Below are 15,293 nucleotides of genomic sequence, written 5' to 3' on the forward strand. Positions count from 1 at the left end.
TATTCATACTTTTTCACTATTGTGTGGGTGGGATGGCTTGTGGCTCCTCGCTAACCAAATTGTTCCCAGGGTTTATCCTACCCACCTTTGCAGCATTTGGCATATGCCCTACTGCAAACATCCCACAGTGCCCCTCTCTTCCTAAAACCAAGATGGCAGAATCATTCTTAACCCTAGCATGGGTTGTTTGCTTACTCTAGGATGTGGCCAGTGAAATAAACAACACCACTTCTATGGTCACTCCAGCTCATCTCCTACTGGTGAACCAAAATAAGGGCTTGCACAGGTGTCAGCTAACATTTGCCTGTGACAGAGTAGGCCTCTTTGAAGTTATGCCAGTTCTTAGGCACATCCCAAATGCTCATCCTGCAAGAGGAGCAGAAACACCTCCCCATACTTAAACTTTTGTTCTGCTCTGGGAACAGTTTTCACACCTCATCAAGAGGACAAGTCAGCTGGTGACAGTTTGAGCTTATGTAAATGGGCCTCCAGAGGCTTTATGCATGGAGAATGTGACTTTCTAAATTTGCCTTTCGTTAACAATTTCTAACCGAAAGTAGCATCCGTAAATGTAATAAAGCAACTCAGTGTTGTGCTATGGAACAGCCAGCCTTGCTAGGATGATCAAAGCTTCTTGGGGTCTTGCACAGTAAGGGCATGTTTACCAGTAAAGTTTTAGATGTCCTTATTGTAAATACCATGCTCTCTACCTTGTGGGCAATAGGACCAAAATGACAAAAATGCAAGAAGTAGAAGTTGAGATATGAGTTTTTGAAGAACAGATAAAGCATAAATTGAGATAATAAATTGAGTCAAGAATACCGTTTGTGGTGAAGAACTTCGCCAGGAGTATAGAGAGTGTTGCTTGTGATGGTCCGTAGGTGCAAAGAGTTGGCCAGTTGTTGAAGATAGCAGACTGGAGTATTGGGGTAGGGAGCAAAGATGCTTGCTGTGCGAATAGACAAACTTGCGGCAGCTCATGCTGATTCTTTATGTGAGTGATACAGTTCTGGTGCGTGCGGGGATATTTGCGGTCATAAAGAGTCTAAAAGCTTGATTATGGGAACTACAAAACGACTTCCAGGGGGCCCAGACTGGAAAAGCACTTCTTGGGGGTCATCAGCTGGGTGAAGACAGGTCCTGGAACTGTAGTAGGTGAGTTCGACTTCTTTTGTGTCCCTGAGATGTCAGAAGAACAGGAGGCAAGCCAGCCTCGTTCTGGGTTAGAGATAGTCAGGTTCAGTCTTTCTCACTGCCTGGCAAGGAGGCAGCAGGTCAGCACAGCAGAGCAGGAGTCCAGAATAGTTCAGCAGAATGACAGTTCTTTTAGCAACACAGCAGTCTTTCTTCCTCACAGGTCGAGAAGTGTACTGAGTTGGAGGTGTCTGAGGTCAAGTTCTTATGCTCAATAGTGCCTTTGAAGTGGGGTAAGTGAGGTATTTGAAGTACATAGAGTCCTTGCCCTTCCTTTACAGTCTGCAGACTCAGAACAGGGGATTATGCAATTCTTTGTGTGGGATCAGGACACAATTTGTTTAGTTGTAAATGTCAGGTCCTCCGTCCCATCCTGCCCAGGATGGCCCATCAGGTTGTGGATGGGCCATCAGTCACACCTAAGCTCTCTTTGTGTGTCACTGGCTGGAGGGAATGCACAAGTGCCCAGCTGTCACCCACCCAGATGTGTATTCAGAGACAGGCAGAAGGCATCAACTGGCTAATGTAAGAAAATAGCAACTTTCTAAAAGTAAAATGTTCAGAATTAAATTTAAATTCAGAATTCACCATAAGCTGTGATTTAAAATTTTTACTCCAGAGACACCAGCCTTGGGGGTCCCAATTCTTCCCAATTAGAAATTACACTTATACAATGTAATAAGGGAATCAGAATGTTATCCTATGGGAGAGATAGACCTTGCAGTAGTGAAAATCAAATGTAAGAGTTTTTCACTACTAAGACATTTAACATAAAAGTACATGTCCTACTTTTTAAATACACTGCACCCTGCCCTTGGACTGTGTAGAACCTGCCTTAGGGGTGACTTATATGTATTAAAAATGAAGGTTATGGCCTGACAAGAGAATTACCTTCCTAGGCCAACATGGCAGCTTAAAATTGCACGGACAGACACTGCAATGGCAGGCCTGAGATATTTTAACCCCTTCGCTGCCACACCTTTTCCCCCTCAGGTGCTGAGACTTTTTTTGGGGTAGTTCGAGCTTAGGCCCTCATAACGTTTTGTCCACATAAGCTATCTATGCCAAATTTGCATCCTTTTTCCAACATCCTAAGGACTCTAAAGGTATCCAAAGTGTGTGGGTTCCCCTGGAAGAGAACAAGAAATTAGCCATTTTTTTTCTTCAGAAAAATTGGAAAAAGTGCTGCAGATAAAAGCATGTGGTTGAGTCCCTGAAAATGGCATCAACAAAGTTACGATCTTTCCAGCTTTCAGGAACAGGCAGACTTGAACTGGAAAACCCATTTTTTCAACACAGTTTTGTCATTTTACTGGGACATACCTCATATTTACTGTTTTGTGCTTTCAGCCTCCTTCCAGTTTGTGACCAAAATGGGTGAGAAACCAATGCTGGATCCCAGAAAGCTAGAAAATAACAGCTGAAATAAAAAAAATATGAAATTGAAGTGAAAAAAAAACGGCCATTTTTCTCCACGTTTTACTCTGTAACTTCTTCCTGCGATGTCAGATTTTTTAAAGCAATATACCGTTACGTCAGCTGGACTCTTCTGGCTGTGGGGAAATATAGGGCTTGTAGGTTCATCAAGAACTCTAGGAACCCAGAGCCAATAAATGAGCTGCAACTTGCAATGGGTTTTTATTCTATACCGGGTATACAGCAATTCATTTGCTGAAATATAAAAAATGAAAAATAGGTATCAAGAAAACCTTTGTATTTCCAAAACGGCCACAAGATAAGGTGTTGAGAAGCAGTGGTTATTTGCACATCTCTGAATTCCGGGGTGCCCATATTAGCATGTGAATTACAGGGCATTTCTCAAATAGACGTCTTTTTTACGCACTGCCTTACATTTGGAAGGGAAAAACGTAGAGAAAGAGAAGGGGCAATAACACTTGTTTTGCCATTCTGTGTTCCTCCAAGTCTCTGGATAAAAATGGTACCTCACTTGTGTGGGTAGGCCTAGCGCCCACGAAAGGAAATGGCCCAAAACACAACGTGGACATATCACATTTTTTCACAGAAAACAGAGGTGTTTTTACAAAGTGCCTACCTGTGGATTTTGGCCTCTAGCTCAGCCGGCACCTGGGGAAACCTAGCAAACCAGTGCATTTGTGAAAACAAGACACTTAGGGGAATCCAAGATCAGGTGACTTGTGGGGCTCTGACCAGGTTCTGTTACCAGGAATTCTTTGCAAACCTAAAAATTTGACCAAAAATACACTTTTTCCTCTCATTTCGGTGACAGAAAGTTCTGGAATCTGAGAGGAGCCACAAATTTCCTTCCACCCAGTGTTCCCCCAACTCTCTGGATAAAAATGGTACCTCACTTGTGTGGGTAGGCCTAGTGCCCACGAAAGGGAATGGCCCAAAACACAACGTGGACCCATCACATTTTTTCCACAGAAAACAGAGGTGTTTTTTCAAAGTGCCTAACTTTGGATTTGGCCTCTAGCTCAGCCGGCACCTGGGGAAACCTAGCAAACCAGCACATTTGTGAAAACAAGACACCTAGGGGAATCCAAGATTGGGTGACTTGTGGGGCTCTGACCAGGTTCTGTTATCCAGAATCCTTTGCAAACCTCAAAATTTGGCCAAAAAAACACTTTTTACTGTCATTTCGGTGACAGAAAGTTCTGCAATTTGAGAGGAGCCACATATTTCCTTCCACCCAGTGTTCCCCCAAGTCTCCCAATAAAAATGGTACCTCACTTCTGTGGGTAGGCCTAGCGCCCACCAATGAAATGGCCCAAAACACAACGTGGACACATCACATTTTTTCCACAGAAAACAGAGGTGTTTTTTCAAAGTGCCTACCTGTGGATTTTGGCCTCTAGCTCAGCCGGCACCTGGGGAAACCTAGCAAACCAGTGCATTTGTGAAAACAAGACACTTAGGGGAATCCAAGATCGGGTGACTTGTGGGGCTCTGACCAGGTTCTGTTACCAGGAATTCTTTGCAAACCTAAAAATTTGACCAAAAATACACTTTTTCCTCTCATTTCGGTGACAGAAAGTTCTGGAATCTGAGAGGAGCCACAAATTTCCTTCCACCCAGTGTTCCCCCAACTCTCTGGATAAAAATGGTACCTCACTTGTGTGGGTAGGCCTAGCGCCCACGAAAGGGAATGGCCCAAAACACAACGTGGACCCATCACATTTTTTCCACAGAAAACAGAGGTGTTTTTTCAAAGTGCCTAACTTTGGATTTGGCCTCTAGCTCATCAGATTCAAAGATTTCTATGTCCAGACCTAGGGCCTGATTTACATTTTGGCAGATGGGATTACTCTGTCACAAACGTGACGAATATTCTGTCCACTGCATTATGATTCAATAATATGCTATGGAAATCGTAATGCTGCGGAGAGGGCGTAACCCATCCGCAAAACTCTAAATCAGGCCCTTAGTCACCTTTCTTGGAGCTCAGATTCTTCCAGCATTGCAAGATTGCCACCTCTAGCCCAAATGGGCTCCACAAAGTTGGATACCTTCTCCCTGTGGTCCTTCTGATATGATTTGCTGCTGCTGAAATGTATTGAGCAGGCGCTACCTAAATCCTCAGCCCAGACACAACTCACCTTCAGCAGATAAGTTTGTCAGGTTTCTTCAGGTCCTCCAGAGGTCTTTGGAAACAAATGGAGGATTAATACAGCCACAGGAACCAGGACCTTTGGGCAGCACTTGGGGAGCAAGATTCACTTCAGCAGAAGCCAGCAGACAGGGTCTAGGAGAGATCCAGTTGGACCTTGTCAGCTGGACAGTTGCAGGTAAGGCCTCTTGTAACATTTTGTACCCCAGTAGCTTGAACAAGAGGTCATCCTTGTGGCACTTGGAGTCTAGTTCTCAGTCATGAGAACAAGAGGGAGAGCAGGACCACTTTTCTTGATTTTTGTAAGGACTCAGATATCAGGTTCAGTACTCTTTTGATCTCCCTCACAATAAGAAGTGTTTTGAGGAGGGTACTGTGGTTGCCATACTCATACTTTTTCACTATTGTGTGGGTGGGATGGCTTGTGGCTCCTCGCTAACCAAATTGATCCCAGGGTTTATCCTACCCACCTTTGCAGCATTTGGCATATGCCCTACTGCAAACATCCCACAGTGCCCCTTTCTACCTATAACCAAGATGGCAGAATCATTCTTAACCCGAGCATGGGTTGTTTGCTGACTCTAGGATGTGGCCATAGAAATAAACAACACAACTTCTATGGTCACTCCAGCTCATCTCCTACTGGTGAACCAAAATAAGGGCTTGCACAGATGTCAGCTAACATTTGCCTGTGACAGAGTAGGCCTCTTTGAAGTTATGCCAGTTCTTAGGCACATCCCAAATGCTCATCCTGCAAGAGGAGCAGAAACACCTCCCCATACTTAAACTTTTGTTCTGCTCTGGGAACAGTTTTCACACCTCATCAAGAGGACAAGTCAGCTGGTGACAGTTTGAGCTTATGTAAATGGGCCTCCAGAGGCTTTATGCATGGAGAATGTGACTTTCTAAATTTGCCTTTCGTTAACAATTTCTAACCGAAAGTAGCATCCGTAAATGTAATAAAGCAACTCAGTGTTGTGCTATGGAACAGCCAGCCTTGCTAGGATGATCAAAGCTCCTTGGGGTCTTGCACAGTAAGGGCATGTTTACCAGTAAAGTTTTAGATGTCCTTATTGTAAATACCATGCTCTCTACCTTGTGGGCAATAGGACCAAAATGACAAAAATGCAATAAGTAGAAGTTGAGATATGAGTTTTTGAAGAACAGATAAAGCATAAATTGAGATAATAAATTGAGTCAAGAATACCGTTTGTGGTGAAGAACTTCACCAGGAGTATAGAGAGTGTTGCTTGTGATGGTCCGTAGGTGCAAAGAGTTGGCCAGTTGTTGAAGATAGCAGACTGGAGTATTGGGGTAGGGAGCAAAGATGCTTGCTGTGCGAATAGACAAACTTGCGGCAGCGCATGCTGATTCTTTATGTGACTGATACAGTTCTGGTGCGTGCGGGGATATTTGCGGTCACAAAGAGTCTAAAAGCTTGATTATAGGAACTACAAAACGACTTCCAGGGGGCCCAGACTGGAAAAGCACTTCTTGGGGGTCATCAGCTGGGTGAACACAGGTCCTGGAACTGTAGTAGGTGAGTTCGACTTCTTTTGTGTCCCTGAGATGTCAGAAGAACAGGAGGCAAGCCAGCCTCGTTCTGGGTTAGAGATAGTCAGGTTCAGTCTTTCTCACTGCCTGGCAAGAAGGCAGCAGGTCAGCACAGCAGAGCAGGAGTCCAGAAGAGTCCAGCAGAATGACAGTTCTTTTAGCAACACAGCAGTCTTTCTTCCTCACAGGTCGCGAAGTGTACTGAGTTGGCGGTGTCTGAGGTCAAGTTCTTATGCTCAATAGTGCCTTTGAAGTGGGGTAAGTGAGGTATTTGAAGTACATAGAGTCCTTGCCCTTCCTTTACAGTCTTCAGACTCAGAACAGGGGATTATGCAATTCTTTGTGTGGGATCAGGACACAATTTGTTTAGTTGTAAATGTCAGGTCCTCCGTCCCATCCTGCCCAGGATGGCCCATCAGGTTGTGGATGGGCCATCAGTCACACCTAAGCTCTCTTTGTGTGTCACTGTCTGGAGGGAATGCACAAGTGCCCAGCTGTCACCCACCCAGATGTGTATTCAGAGACAGGCAGAAGGCATCAACTGGCTAATGTAAGAAAATGGCAACTTTCTAAAAGTAAAATGTTCAGAATTAAATTTAAATTCAGAATTCACCATAAGCTGTGATTTAAAATTTTGACTCCAGAGACACCAGCCTTGGGGGTCCCAATTCTTCCCAATTAGAAATTACACTTATACAATGTAATAAGGGAATCAGAATGTTATCCTATGGGAGAGATAGACCTTGCAGTAGTGAAAATCAAATGTAAGAGTTTTTCACTACTAAGACATTTAACATAAAAGTACATGTCCTACTTTTTAAATACACTGCACCCTGCCCTTGGACTGTGTAGAACCTGCCTTAGGGGTGACTTATATGTATTAAAAATGAAGGTTATGGCCTGACAAGAGAATTACCTTCCTAGGCCAACATGGCAGCTTAAAATTGCACGGACAGACACTGCAATGGCAGGCCTGAGATATTTTAACCCCTTCGCTGCCACACCTTTTCCCCCTCAGGTGCTGAGACTTTTTTTGGGGTAGTTCGAGCTTAGGCCCTCATAACGTTTTGTCCACATAAGCTATCTATGCCAAATTTGCATCCTTTTTTCAACATCCTAAGGATTCTAAAGGTATCCAAAGTGTGTGGGTTCCCCTGGAAGAGAACAAGAAATTAGCCATTTTTTTCTTCAGAAAAATGGGAAAAAGTGCTGCAGATAAAAGCATGTGGTTGAGTCCCTGAAAATGGCATCAACAAAGTTACGATCTTTCCAGCTTTCAGGAACAGGCAGACTTGAACTGGAAAACCCATTTTTTCAACACAGTTTTGTCATTTTACTGGGACATACCTCATATTTACTGTTTTGTGCTTTCAGCCTCCTTCCAGTTTGTGACCAAAATGGGTGAGAAACCAATGCTGGATCCCAGAAAGCTAGAAAATAACAGCTGAAATTAAAAAAATATGAAATTGAAGTGAAAAAAAAACGGCCATTTTTCTCCACGTTTTACTCTGTAACTTCTTCCTGCGATGTCAGATTTGTTAAAGCAATATACCGTTACGTCAGCTGGACTCTTCTGGCTGTGGGGAAATATAGGGCTTGTAGGTTCATCAAGAACTCTAGGAACCCAGAGCCAATAAATGAGCTGCAACTTGCAATGGGTTTTTATTCTATACCGGGTATACAGCAATTCATTTGCTGAAATATAAAAAATGAAAAATAGGTATCAAGAAAACCTTTGTATTTCCAAAACGGCCACAAGATAAGGTGTTGAGAAGCAGTGGTTATTTGCACATCTCTGAATTCCGGGGTGCCCATACTAGCATGTGAATTACAGGGCATTTCTCAAATAGACGTCTTTTTTACACACTGCCTTACATTTGGAAGGGAAAAACGTAGAGAAAGACAAGGGGCAATAACACTTGTTTTGCCATTCTGTGTTCCTCCAAGTCTCTGGATAAAAATGGTACCTCACTTGTGTGGGTAGGCCTAGCGCCCACGAAAGGAAATGGCCCAAAACACAACGTGGACATATCACATTTTTTCACAGAAAACAGAGGTGTTTTTACAAAGTGCCTACCTGTGGATTTTGGCCTCTAGCTCAGCCGGCACCTGGGGAAACCTAGCAAACCAGTGCATTTGTGAAAACAAGACACTTAGGGGAATCCAAGATCAGGTGACTTGTGGGGCTCTGACCAGGTTCTGTTACCAGGAATTCTTTGCAAACCTAAAAATGTGACCAAAAATACACTTTTTCCTCTCATTTCGGTGACAGAAAGTTCTGGAATCTGAGAGGAGCCACAAATTTCCTTCCACCCAGTGTTCCCCCAACTCTCTGGATAAAAATGGTACCTCACTTGTGTGGGTAGGCCTAGCGCCCACGAAAGGGAATGGCCCAAAACACAACGTGGACCCATCACATTTTTTCCACAGAAAACAGAGGTGTTTTTTCAAAGTGCCTAACTTTGGATTTGGCCTCTAGCTCAGCCGGCACCTGGGGAAACCTAGCAAACCAGCACATTTGTGAAAACAAGACACCTAGGGGAATCCAAGATTGGGTGACTTGTGGGGCTCTGACCAGGTTCTGTTATCCAGAATCCTTTGCAAACCTCAAAATTTGGCCAAAAAAACACTTTTTCCTGTCATTTCGGTGACAGAAAGTTCTGCAATTTGAGAGGAGCCACATATTTCCTTACACCCAGTGTTCCCCCAAGTCTCCCAATAAAAATGGTACCTCACTTCTGTGGGTAGGCCTAGCGCCCACCAATGAAATGGCCCAAAACACAACGTGGACACATCACATTTTTTCCACAGAAAACAGAGGTGTTTTTTCAAAGTGCCTACCTGTGGATTTTGGCCTCTAGCTCAGCCGGCACCTGGGGAAACCTAGCCAACCAGCACATTTGTGAAAACAAGACACTTAGGGGAATCCAAGATCGGGTGACTTGTGGGGCTCTGACCAGGTTCTGTTACCAGGAATTCTTTGCGAACCTAAAAATTTGACCAAAAATACACTTTTTCCTCTCATTTCGGTGACAGAAAGTTCTGGAATCTGAGAGGAGCCACAAATTTCCTTCCACCGAGTGTTCCCCCAACTCTCTGGATAAAAATGGTACCTCACTTGTGTGGGTAGGCCTAGCGCCCACGAAAGGGAATGGCCCAAAACACAACGTGGACCCATCACATTTTTTCCACAGAAAACAGAGGTGTTTTTTCAAAGTGCCTAACTTTGGATTTGGCCTCTAGCTCAGCCGGCACCTGGGGAAACCTAGCAAACCAGCACATGTTTGAAAACTAGACACCTAGGGGAATCCAAGATGGGGTGACTTGTGGGGCTCTGACCAGGTTCTGTTACCCAAAATCCTTTGCAAACCTCAAAATTTGGCAAAAAAAAAAAAACCTTTTTACGAAAGGAAATGGCCCAAAACACTATCTGGAAACATCAAAATGATAAATACTAAACCACCTGTTTTTGCAGGAGGGCACCTGCGTTTTTGGTCCTGGGCTCAGCAGCCTTCTAGGGAAACCTATCAAACCCAGACATTTCTGAAAACTAGATACCTGAGGGAGTCCAGTGAGGTGTGACTTGCGTGGATCCCCCAAATTTAGCTAAAAAATCAAATTTTTCCCACATTTCTGTGTGGGATCACTGCACTGGGCACATTTCATACCACCCAATGTTCCCCTCAGTCTCCCAGTAAAAATTATACCTCATTTGAGTAGGTGGGCCAACTGCTTGTGAAAGGGAAGAGCCAAAAACATATCGATATTGAGGGGGAGCAAAGGGGGTCCAAAGGGGCAGTTTGCAAAAAAACATTTTTAGGCTGACAAGTGCAGCAGAATTTTTATCTTTATAGAATAGACAATGCTGGGTGGTATGAATTTTGTGGATTCCTGCAGATTCCGGAAGGTGTTCCATCACAAAAACATGGGAAACGTGTGATTTCCAGCAAAGTTGGAGGTTTGCAGGAGATTGTGGGTACAAAAATGGTGCGGGGTGCATGTGAAACACACCACCCTGGAATCACCCAGATGTTTTGTTTTCAGATTTGTCTAGGTTTTGTGGGTTTTTCTAAATGGCAGCATCTCGAAGTCCATAAAGTGCAGCCCTCACCATTCCAAGTGGGACGATTTTGAGAGTAAGCCAAGTTCTCATGGCCCAAATGTAAAACTAAGACCCCAAATAATCAAATGGCTTCTTGCTTGCTGTGGGATAATATGTTTTAGAGTGCGGGGGAGAGCTGAAAGACTGCTATCCCCTTCAGTTGAGGTTGGGGCGTAATCAGGCCCATACTGGTTGGTAGCCATCACCCCAATATATATATATTTTTTTAAATTCCCTCGCATCTAGTAGACTTTCTGCCCCCCCGGGGTGTGGATCAGGGGTAATTGCCCCATCTGCCCACTCGTGGTCAGAACAACTTTGGCCCCATTTATTTGGGGTGGGGTATGGCCATACCCCCACCCTCTTATTTTTAAAAAAAACCTTCCCTGGCCTCTGGTGGGCTTTCTGCCCCCCCTTGGGGGCAGATGGGCCTTCCAAAAATAGGCCCATCTGCCCCCCATGTGGGGCAGATATGGCCAACAGTAATGTGCCCCCATGGAGAGCGACCCTTACCCAAGGGGCTGCCCCCCTAAAGAAAACACACGCATACACACACACCAATCCCTGGTGCCTAAGTGGTTTCTGCCCCCATGGGGGCAGATTGGCCTAACAAAAATTGGCCGATCTACCCCCAAGGGGGGCAGAAATGGTCTAAATACAATTTGCCCCCCATGGGAGCAACCCTTGCCTAATGGGTCGCTCCCCATCTCTAAAAAACCAAACAAACAAAAAAATAAACACAACAAAAAAAAAATTGCCCTGGCGCCTAGAGGTTTCTGCCCCCCGGGGGGCAGAAATGGCCTAAAATAAATGTGCCCCCTGCCCTCCCCAACTACCCCGGGGAGCGACCGTTGCCTACGGGGTCGCTCCCCTTGTGTGGCATTGGTGCAAAAAAAAAGATCCCTGGTGCCTAGTTGTTTCTGCCCCCCCTTGGGGGCAGATTGACCTTAAATCGGCCTATCGGCCCCCAAGGGGGGCAGAAATGGTCTAAATACAATTTGCCCCCCAGGGGAGCGACCCTTCCCTAATGGGTCGCTCCCCATCTCTAAAAAAACAAACAAACAAAAAAAAAACACAAAAAAAAATTGCCCTGGCGCCTAGAGGTTTCTGCCCCCCGGGGGGCAGAAATGGCCTAAAATAAATGTGCCCCCTGCCCTCCCCAACTACCCCGGGGAGCGACCGTTGCCTACGGGGTCGCTCCCCTTGTGTGGCATTGGTGCAAAAAAAAAGATCCCTGGTGCCTAGTTGTTTCTGCCCCCCCTTGGGGGCAGATTGACCTTAAATCGGCCTATCGGCCCCCAAGGGGGGCAGAAATGGTCTAAATACAATTTGCCCCCCAGGGGAGCGACCCTTCCCTAATGGGTCGCTCCCCATCTCTAAAAAAACAAACAAACAAAAAAAAAACACAAAAAAAAATTTCCTTTGGGAGAGGGAGGTTACACCCTCTCCCTTTGGAAATAGGTGCTACAGGCATGGGAGGGGTAGCTTCCCCAAGCCACTGGAAATACTTTGAAGGGCACATTTGGTGCCCTCCTTGCATAATCCAGTCTACACCGGTTCAGGGACCCCCAGTCCCTGCTCTGGCACCAAACTGGACAAAGGAAAGGGGAGTGACCACTCCCCTGTCCATCACCACTGCAGGGGTGGTGCTCAGAGCTCCTTAGAGGGTCCCTGGGTTTCTGCCATCTTGTTTACAAGGTTGGCAGGGAACTCTGGGAGCATCCGAATGGCTAGTGCCAGCAGGTGATGTCAGAGCCCTCCCGTGACTTGTGCTTACCTGGTTAGGTGACTAATCCCCTTTGAGGGCTAAATAGGATCTCTTCTTTGGGTGTTTCTTCAGATTCGGATTGCAAGACTCCAGCAGGAATCCTCTGCATCCTCCACTTCATCTTCTCACCAAAGAAACTGCATCTGGGCCTTCAGGAACTCTACAAAACTGCAAAAGAGAAGCCAGGATGACTTCTGCATCATTGTATCTTCAGCTCCTGCCAACAGCTGCAAATGTTTCCCATTTGTGCATCCTCAGAGGACAGCCTGTCTTCAGCCTGCACCAGAAGAACAAAAGAATCTCCCTAGGAGTCAAGGTATCAAGGTATCAACCCCTGCTCCTGCAGGCACCATCTGCATCGACGACCAGTGGCTTTGGGTCCCTTCTCCTGATGGTGTGTGGGGATCCAGCATCACAGGTGGTGGACTGAAGTGGTCTTGATGGCCCTGATGGTCCTGACATCCAGCTGTCCAACTTTGGTGGAAGTAAGACAGTACCCGTGTGCACCATGTAATTTGCAGTTGCCAAGGCTCATGTATGCGACCTTCCACAAAGTTCTTCTTGCACAGGAAAGCTCCAGGCCCAAGCACTCCCTCCTGCGATGCACAGCTTCCTGCGTGGTTTTCCAGTGGTGTGGGACCCTTTGTTATAGTGCTGCGTGGGCCTCCTTTTGCACCTTCTTTGATCCCATCCTGTGGGACTCCTGATCGCATTACCTGGTCTTCTGTGGGCTCTTTGAACTCCCCTTACTGGGTAGAGTCCACCTGGTCCCGGGCAGCACCATTTTCCTCCATCCGCAAGCTTTGCTTTTGGCAAGGCTTGTTGGCAGAATCCAGCGATACAAACCAGACTGCAGTCATCCATCTGGCATGGGACATCATCTCCACCAACCAGGATCCAACTTCTTGGGTACAGTACTAGCTGTTCTCCACTGTTGATCCTTCCTTTGCACCTTCTTCTGGGTTAGCAGGGACTCCTGTTCTCGCTGGACTCTTCTGTGCTTCTTGGACTTGGTCCCCTTCTTCCACAGGTCTTCAGGTCCAGGAATCCACTGGTGGTGTCTTGCAGTCTCTTCTGGTTCTTGCATTATCTTCTTTCTCTTGTGTTCTTGTGTGTTCTAGGAAAGCACCTGTGATTTACTTCTACTTTCCTGGGCTCTGGGTGGGTTCTATTACTTACCTTTGGTGCTTTCTAATACTCCTAGCGCCCCTCTACGCACTACACTTTCCTAGGTAGGAGACCGACATTTGCATTCCACTTTCTTAGTATATGGTTTTTACTCCCCCTAGGACCATTATTCTCTATGAGAGTTTTTCTATCTTGCACTGTTTTCTAACTATTTTTTTTGTCAATTTCTGCATCATATGGTATATCCTCTATGTTGTTTTTTGTATTTGTGTCAATAAAATAAAATACCTTTATTTTTGTAATACTGAGGGATTATTTTCATGTGTGTAAGTACTAAGGTGGTCATTCCGACCTAGGCGGGCGGCGGTTGCCGCACGCCCGTCGGAAGCCGCCTGAATACCGCCCCGCGGTCAATAGACCGCGAGGGGTATTCTGACTTTCCCGCTGGGCCGGCGGGCGATCTGATTCAGATCGCCCGCCGGCCCAGCGGGGAAAGCGCCTTCCACAAGGAAGCCGGCTCGGAATCGAGCCGGCGGAGTGGAAGGCGTGCGACGGGTGCAGCAGCACCCGTCACGCTTTTCAGTGTCTGCATCGCAGACACTGAAAAGCCTAGTTGGGCCCTGTTAGGGGGCCCCTGCCGTGCCCATGCCATGGGCATGGGCATGGCAGGGGCCCCCAGGGGCCCCGCGACCCCCCCTACCGCCATCCTGTTCATGGCGGCTTTCCCGCCATGAACAGGATGGCGGTAGGGGGGGTCAGAATCCCCTCGGCGGCGCAGCGAGCTGCGCCGCCTTGGAGGATTCTAAGGGTCAGTGGAAAACCGGCGGGAGACCGCCGGTTTTCCCGTTCTGACCGCGGCCAAAGCGCCGCGGTCAGAATGACTAAGGGAGCACCGCTGGCCTGTCGGCGGTGCTCCCGCCCCCATTGGCCCTGGCGGTAGAGAACCGCCAGGGTCAGAATGAGGGCCTAAGTGTGACTACAGTGGTATTGCATGAGCTTTGCATGTCTTATAGATAAGCCTTGGCTGCTCATCCACAGCTAGCTCTAGAGAGTCTGGCTTCTAGACACTGACTACACTACACTAATGAGGGGATACCTGGTATAAGGTGTAAGTACTATAGGTACCCACCACACACCAGACCAGCGTCCTACAGAGGTGCCCTGATGATTGCATTAGGTGGATGGTCTTGATGTAGATGTAAGATATCTATGGTAGTGGACAAATGGTAAGTTGTGTGTCTGGTCAGAACCCATTGCAACTTGTTGCCAATTCCTAGGTAAGAGAACCCAATGAGCAATGGTTAGATTCTTCCACTAGTTTTAGCTGGAGACAGTGTATGTAGCAAATGGGTTCCTTCCATTTAGTCCCTGTAAGAAATTGGGATATTAGTTAAGAGATGTAGGTGCCAGCCTCAACTAATAACCACACTCTTTCTTAAGGTAAATCACTAAAGTCACTAAATCAACCTGAAGTGAACCCTGGTCATTATGGCATAAAACAGTCAGGCCTAATTTGAGGCAAGGTGGAAATGTATGCAATTAGAACCCCAAACAGATTTAGAAAAAAAATAAAAAAATAAAAAAACAACAGCAAATTGAAAAAATCAAATTAAGGAAAGCAGGTTAAAAATAAAGCCAAAAAGTGATAAGTGCTAGCCATCGTTATCTGGTTGGGTTTAACCGGTATCTAGATGTGAGTTAAGGCCAACTGCGATGAAGTGTGGGTCAGATAGAAAACAAGTTTGATTGGGTCAGAAATGTTACGTTCGGATGTAGGACAACTTAAGAGTTTTGGTGGATTGGATACCCAGTCTATTCATTTAAACTTGTAATGTGGAGTTCTGGATAGCCATCATGTTTGTGAGGGAGTATCTCTTAGTGTCTGAAATGGTAGGCAAAAGTCCCCAGCAGTGCACAACAGCAAAGTGTGGCCGAGGAGGCTCCACATGATTATCCAG

The sequence above is a fragment of the Pleurodeles waltl genome, chromosome 4_1, assembly GCF_031143425.1.
Source record: "Pleurodeles waltl isolate 20211129_DDA chromosome 4_1, aPleWal1.hap1.20221129, whole genome shotgun sequence".
Taxonomy (NCBI): Eukaryota; Metazoa; Chordata; class Amphibia; order Caudata; family Salamandridae; genus Pleurodeles; species Pleurodeles waltl.